This window comes from Rattus rattus, chromosome 5 (genome assembly GCF_011064425.1).
Source record: "Rattus rattus isolate New Zealand chromosome 5, Rrattus_CSIRO_v1, whole genome shotgun sequence".
Taxonomy (NCBI): domain Eukaryota; kingdom Metazoa; phylum Chordata; class Mammalia; order Rodentia; family Muridae; genus Rattus; species Rattus rattus.
The window spans coordinates 139,148,307-139,155,190 of record NC_046158.1 but is presented as its reverse complement, the minus strand read 5'-3'; positions in this window follow the sequence as shown (position 1 = coordinate 139,155,190).

The window sequence follows — 6,884 nt, the reverse complement described above, 5'->3', positions numbered from 1 at the left end:
CATTATGCAAACTCTAGTAGACAACTGAGTTTGAGACATCTGATAAATTATGATGAACATTTTGAATACAATTTGAGTAGATATTAGGAACTAATTTAGGAGAAAATATGAGTTTAGAAGCTGGAAGTTTGGTAAGGCAGAGTCACTGGAAACCTGAAAGAAACCAGGCGTCTGTTCTTTGAAATGGAGGCAGTGCTCCTGAGCGGAGACATGGGAGTTTGACTTGTAGCCCTCCTGCAGTTGGTATCATAAAGTTTTATCTATGTGACAGTTGTCCCTTGTGGCAGGGAGAATTGAGTCATAGAGTTCAGGGTAGATCTGAATAAACAGCTGACTGGTGGAGCTGGTATCAGACATTTGCATTCAGAAGCAGACATCATCAAAATAGAGGCTTGTTAGAGACCAACCTTTATGAAAGAAGAGGGGTGGGAAGAGGGAGAACTCAAACTCCCATAATGCATTGGTCTTGAATGGGTAAGCATTTATCGCTTAACTTTGCATAGCCATTGAATGGGCCTGAACTAGGAAGGAGTTGCCTTTGTCAAAGCTACTTGTTGCAACTGAGGCTGGCCCTGGTCAGTAGACACTCTACTGTCTGAATTCTCTGCAGCCAAATAGAGGGTTTCTTTGAAGTGGAATCTGGGTGGAATCTTTTCATGTCTGTAATCAGCATCAGTGAAGTGGGTGATAAAGGGTTTTATGAAAGACTTGAGCAGCTCTCTGAACAACATCTTCATTCGTAAAATAGGGTGTTGTGAAAACCATATTTATGAAAACTCTCTATCTGATACTTGTTCCAGTTCTGGAAGCAATGGATTTAGAAGATCCCCATCACCTTGCAAGAGTGGATATCATCGGGGTGGGGATTTAGCTAAGTGGTGAGGGGGCTTGCCAAGCAAGCGCAAGGCCCTGGGTTTGGTCCCCAGCTCCGAAAAAAAAAAAAAAAAAAAAAGAGTGGATATCATAAAATGTGAAAATGAATTCTAATGCAAAAAATCAAACATCAGTCTTCCCATGATACCATAGATCATGCCTCAACCATTAGAGGCAGAGCTAACAAGGTCAAAGATCTGAGTTTCATGATGCTATTAGATGGCGGTAAAAGAAGTGAGACAAATGTTTCAGAAAAATGACCTATAGTTTGAGCATGCCTACCCTTTGTCTGTGTTCTGGAAGCATGGTTTCCAGTATAACACTGAGAAAATCTTTAGTAGGTTCTAGCTCACTGGGACTTGGACACTAGGAATGTGCCCTCAGCAGCAATTAATGGGGCTCTTGTGGGAACCTGGTTAGTTCTTCTGAAAAGATATTATCCATAAAAAGAAAAACTGGCCTTTCCCCCCAATCTCTTTCTTCTTCTCTCTCCTGTTGACTTCCACCATGATGCTATCTGCCTGCTTGTGTTGTAGCCAGAAAGGCCTCTATAGAGACCAACCCAATGGATCACGGAAACCCAGACTTCCATCCTCAAATGCTGTGAACTGAACAAATTTCTTCTATCAGCCATTCTGATCACCGTGATAAAATGCCCTGCCAAAAGTAACTTAAGGAACACAATATTTCTTTCATCTCACAGGTCTAGGTTACAGTCAGCTGTGGCAAGGAAGCCATACCAGCAGGAACATGTGCACCTTGTCCCATTGCTTGCACAGAGAGAAGAAAAGAGAGTTAATACATGCATCTCCATGGTACTCATTAATATATACAATTCTCTCGCACCCATTAAATATCAAGATAATCTCTTGTACATTCTCACCTGCTAAATTTAACCTAGACTTCCTTCATAGGTCTGCCTGGAGGCTTGCGTGGACAGTTAGTACCACAGCAGAAAATGGGCTAGCATCATGATGTGGTGGTCAGTATTCACACTCCTGAGTCATACAGGGTTACAGGGTCTCAATATTCACATAGGTTTTCAGCATTTCCTTCTAGATGGCTGAATGCTAACTTACATGGCTGCACTCCCACAAGCACATTTCCCATTTAGTCACTTTTCCTCTCTTCTCATAGACCTTATTGTGCGTATTGGCAAAGTGTTTGCAAAGAGAAGTCGTGCAAATGAGACAGGTTCATACAAAGTCAGTCCCATAGGTTCCATGTCCTTGTCAGTGCTCCAAGCTGGATTGTTTTGATATCACCTCTTTCTTTTGATTCATCTGTTCATTCCACCACCAAGAGTGTCTGGGCAAAGGACAGAGACAATGAGCTGTGAGTGGAACCGTATGGGAGGGCGACAGACTTACCTATGCTGCGGGATCTACCTAATGGGAAATACTGTTGATGGCAGAGTTGTTGCTATTTCTTGGGTGGGAAAAAGATGCTCTTTGGAAATGCTGGACATTTTTAGATTCCCACAAATCTGATTTTGTTTTCCTTTTCCCCTTACATTCTTCAAGTACAGACAACGTGATTGCAATTATTTCTCCTCTACTGCTACAGCAGAGATGATTGATATGAGTGACATCTGAACAATGATTTTTATTTAAATTTTCCCCAGTAAACATATTCAGGGCATTTATGAGCAAATTTTTAAAGTGGGAAATGACTAACTTTTTGACTTTTGGAAGACTGAGTAGAAAGAACATGAATGCAAAGTGGGAGACAAGAGCAGCAGACGCATTGCCAAGCAGCCTTGCTGGAGATTATTGCTCTTGGCTGATTATTCGTCTTTGTGCATTGAACATCTATTGAGTGTTGTATGAAGAGAAAACTAAAAGGCAATTAGAAGATAATAATTTTTCTCCTGATTAATGCAATTGGAGAAAGACGTCAAAGAAGTGATTTCTTAAAAAAAATATTGGAAGGTATGTCACCAAACTGACAGCTCAACCCATGAGTCTAAGAGAAAGAGGGCAGGTAAAACTCAGATGGGTGTTACAGGTGTCTCTCATTTATACAATCAATTCTTCCATAGAGGTCTAGTAAGGACATAGAGGACTTTGAGGTAACAGTGAAGAGAGACCACCTGGTTGTCTCCATTCCAAAAATCACCTCCCCAGGCTCATTCATACCCATGAGATAGAGAGATTGGCTATGGGAAGTCTATGTTGCTTTCTTGCTGACATTTGTGAATTCACAAGGCATATGGATCTTCAGAGACATTTTCAGGAGAGACTAATATAGAGGAGAGAGAGAGAAAAGAGAGAGAGAGAGAGAGAGAGAGAGAGAGAGAGAGAGAGAGAGAGAGAGAGAGCTCAAGCAGAATGAGGAGATGTGGTTTAGGATCATTGTTTCTAACCAACCCAGTTAACTAGTTAGGCTTTTGAATTCTCAGTCTCTCATTTTCAAAATGGGGAAAAATCAGGATTATTGAGAGAGTTGTTCAAGAAATGCTACATATAATGCAGATGGCACAATGCCCAGAACTTAGCATAATAGCCACTTGATAAATGGTAGCCAAGTCAGAGGGCAGGAGGCTCCTCTGACTTTCCACTATTTTTAAGAATTTTCCAAGCAGCTCAGATAACACAACAGTCCTCTCGGCCTCTCTCCCCACTGCATACTAAATGCCCATACTTCCTTATCTTCTATTAAAAAAAAACAAGCTAGCTTTCATGTGTCCCATTTCTTCTTAAGTGATGCGATCTCTGTGGAAGTTGACAACCGCATATGTTTGTTAAAATGTTCATCTCTTTAGATACTATGCCAAGGCAGACATGATGGGAAGAAAACAGGCACAGCAATGATAAAACATATGTAAAACTTGATCAGAGAGTCACAACACCCAAAGAAATAAGAAATCCCGGATGGTATCACGTCAAGGTATAAATTAGAAAGCAAAATAAATATGTCAATCTCTCCCATTTCATAGATGGGAGCCCACAAAGGTGATTTCTGAGGCTGAGAAGGCCTGGTCTCTTCTCTTAATTGCAACTTAAAAGTCTTTTATGTTCTCTTTTGGATCTTTGTGGAAGAATCTTTCCTTTATTAACACTTGCATGATCCAGGTGATCTCGCATGATGTTTTTTTTTTTTGTGTGTGTGACTCTTCAGTGCATCAGAGATAAACTGAGGACAAGAGAAGGAAAGGGCTAATATTGGGAGGTCTAGAAAACAAAGAGATTCCTAGTTCTGTGGTAATCAAGCACAATCGGTTTCTCACTTGGATAGCTGAGGACACTACTCTAGCATCACACTGACAGGTATTCATCTTTGAGTACATGTTTTGAGATAGAATCTTGCTTTATAATCCAAGCTGATCTTGAGTTCACAATCCTCCTGCCTTAGTCTACCCAGTGCTGGGATTGTAGCCTGCATCACCAAATGCCTGGCTTGGGCAATCTTTGCATTAAGACGTATGTGCTGAGCGAGTTGCCGTATGGGCTCATATGACCCTTTTCTGAAACACTCCCTCATTAGAACATTTTAGGGGCCAGCATTCTATTGATAATCTAAGATATGCAGACTATTTCTATTTAGATACCCTATTTCTTTGCCTGGTTCTTGACAACTTTCTAGAGACCCTCACCAGTCTGCTTATGCACTCAACACAGAAAGATACCCTGATGCCATGGACCTATCTCTTGGACTTGCTGAGACTTTTACTAGCAAATGCCAGTCAAATACATCAACCTTTATCCTTTTAGCTTCATTTATTCTGTGTTTGGTCTTCTCCTTTCATTCACGCTAGTCAGAAGCCTGAATATATTAACTTCCTTTTTAACTAGGTGCATAGTGAACTACTGCCTATGGTCCATCTACAAAAGAAGGTCCTTCAGTGTTCCAGAGGGACAATATGTTTCACTGATGAGGGCATGAGACAATCCTCCTGCCTCAGTCTACCCAGTGCTGGGATTGTAGCCCGCATCACCAAATGCCTGACTTGGACAATCAACCCAAACACGAATATTTATGAGGAAAACTACAATTTGTCTGTTCTAATTCAAATTATGTGCTTATAAACCTCAATATATTCTTATATGTAGCATGTATTAATACTTACATTTTTTTTTCTAATTCAGTTTCCTTACAAATGGCTGTCTGGGTCAAACATTGTTTAACATTTCTTTTAAAATAACATTTTAAAATGGAATGATTTTATCCTGGCTCTCAGGTTCCCCATTCCAGTGTAGATCAGCTTCGCATGATACAGTAACTGTACCTAGTGTTTAAAGAGCTGGCTGTTCTACACAATACCTATTTAAGTTTGGAAACTTTGCAATCCGAATGAATTCCCCCTGAACTGAAGGCAACACCGTGAAGGCACTTCCCTCCCCATGAGTCTTGTGCGAACACTGGGAATAGGAATGTAACATATATGGAAGTGTTCCTTTTCCTTCTATTAAATGGAAAAATTTGTCACCAAACTGAAAAGCATGACCTCCCAGCCCTCGCTCACACCAGGTTAAACAATTTCAGGACTTTCCATAACAAGTTTGGCTCATGTATCACGTAATGTCAAGATCCTGGGCTCCACTGATCACTTTCTTTCACATCATCATCAATCATTTTACGTTTTAAATGCATTCTCTGATGAAATAAGTGATTACTTGGCTCAATATTTCTTTTGACTTGTATAAACATTTCATTACTGGCTCTTAGTTTGCGGGGTTGGCAATTCAGTTGGTGTGTTTGTGTGTGGGATGGTTCTTGGCAAAGATGGATTAAGGGATAATTCAATACTTTGTATTAAAAATATAAAGTGCACAATGTTTGGAGTTCAAACCCCGTATTTGTGCTTTGCTTTTGTGTGACTTGGATCAAGTAGACGCATCCCCTGGCCAAGGTTTAAATCTGTAATTTAAGGATCTTTATATCTGCCTCATAGATTTTTTTTATTAAGATGCAATAGATGGGTGCATGTAAAATATTAAGTGTAATGCCTTGCACAGTTCACAAATATGATCGTTTCCTCATACACCTTTGGTTTTCTTGAATAAGTGCATTTTTGGTTCATAATTGTGAATAGTCTATTATTTGAAGACCCCTTTACTGCCTAAGCTGTTAACTTCAGATAACGAACTTGCCAAGCTCATTGTTTTTCTTATATACCCCTTGTTTGGAAGTCCTTAACCCTGAGAGAAGGATATATTTTTATTGGAGAATAATGGAAATAACGCTAATCCAGATCCACTTTTTCTTATCTTAAAGTTGTTGCATGTATTAACAAACAGTTATTTGTATTTTATTTGATCAGTAAGTTATGTGTCAATAGTCCTTTTAGTTCATTTAATGATTAGTTTTTGCCACATCTCTAATTTGAGCACATGTACTGAAGAGAATGCTAGCATAGTTAGGTGGTCAAAGTGTTCCTGCAACATTTTGTACTGATTCCAATTTTCATTCACTCACTGTGACTCAAATTCTCTATGGCTCAGGGTTTCCCCAATTGTCACATTAATGTCAACTTGGCTTTCTGGTTTTCTGGGGGAAAAAAAAGATCTCTGAAGGAGGCTCGGCACCTGTTTCTGGGATTTTTCTCTAATTACTACACACATTCTGGAAACTCTGATGAGCAGGCACACGCAATAACGCCTATGTTCACTCTCTGGCTTTACTGCACACCTGAATCCAAGGACATTTCCATGTGAAGCAATCAAGTTGATGTGGTTGTGTTTTAGGGTCATGAAATAACAATTGTGATAAAAAATGCATCTTAAGTTAATAAAGATTGATTTTGTGTTTGGAATTCATATTTAAGATTCTCACATAAGGAATCAGAATCAAGAAACTGACTGAATGCAGACTGTCCCAAGCACCATGCTCCTGAGTGATCAGAGGGCTTGGTAATATTCAAAATTGACTTTCTATGAACATCTTCAATGGACTCCACAAGGCCCAGGAACAGTAAATTCTGTATTAACAGCAGGAACTGTTCTCTTCCTCCTGGTTGCCAGCTGTCTTTAGGGACACTTTGCCTCTTGGGAAGGCAGGAGAGAATAAAA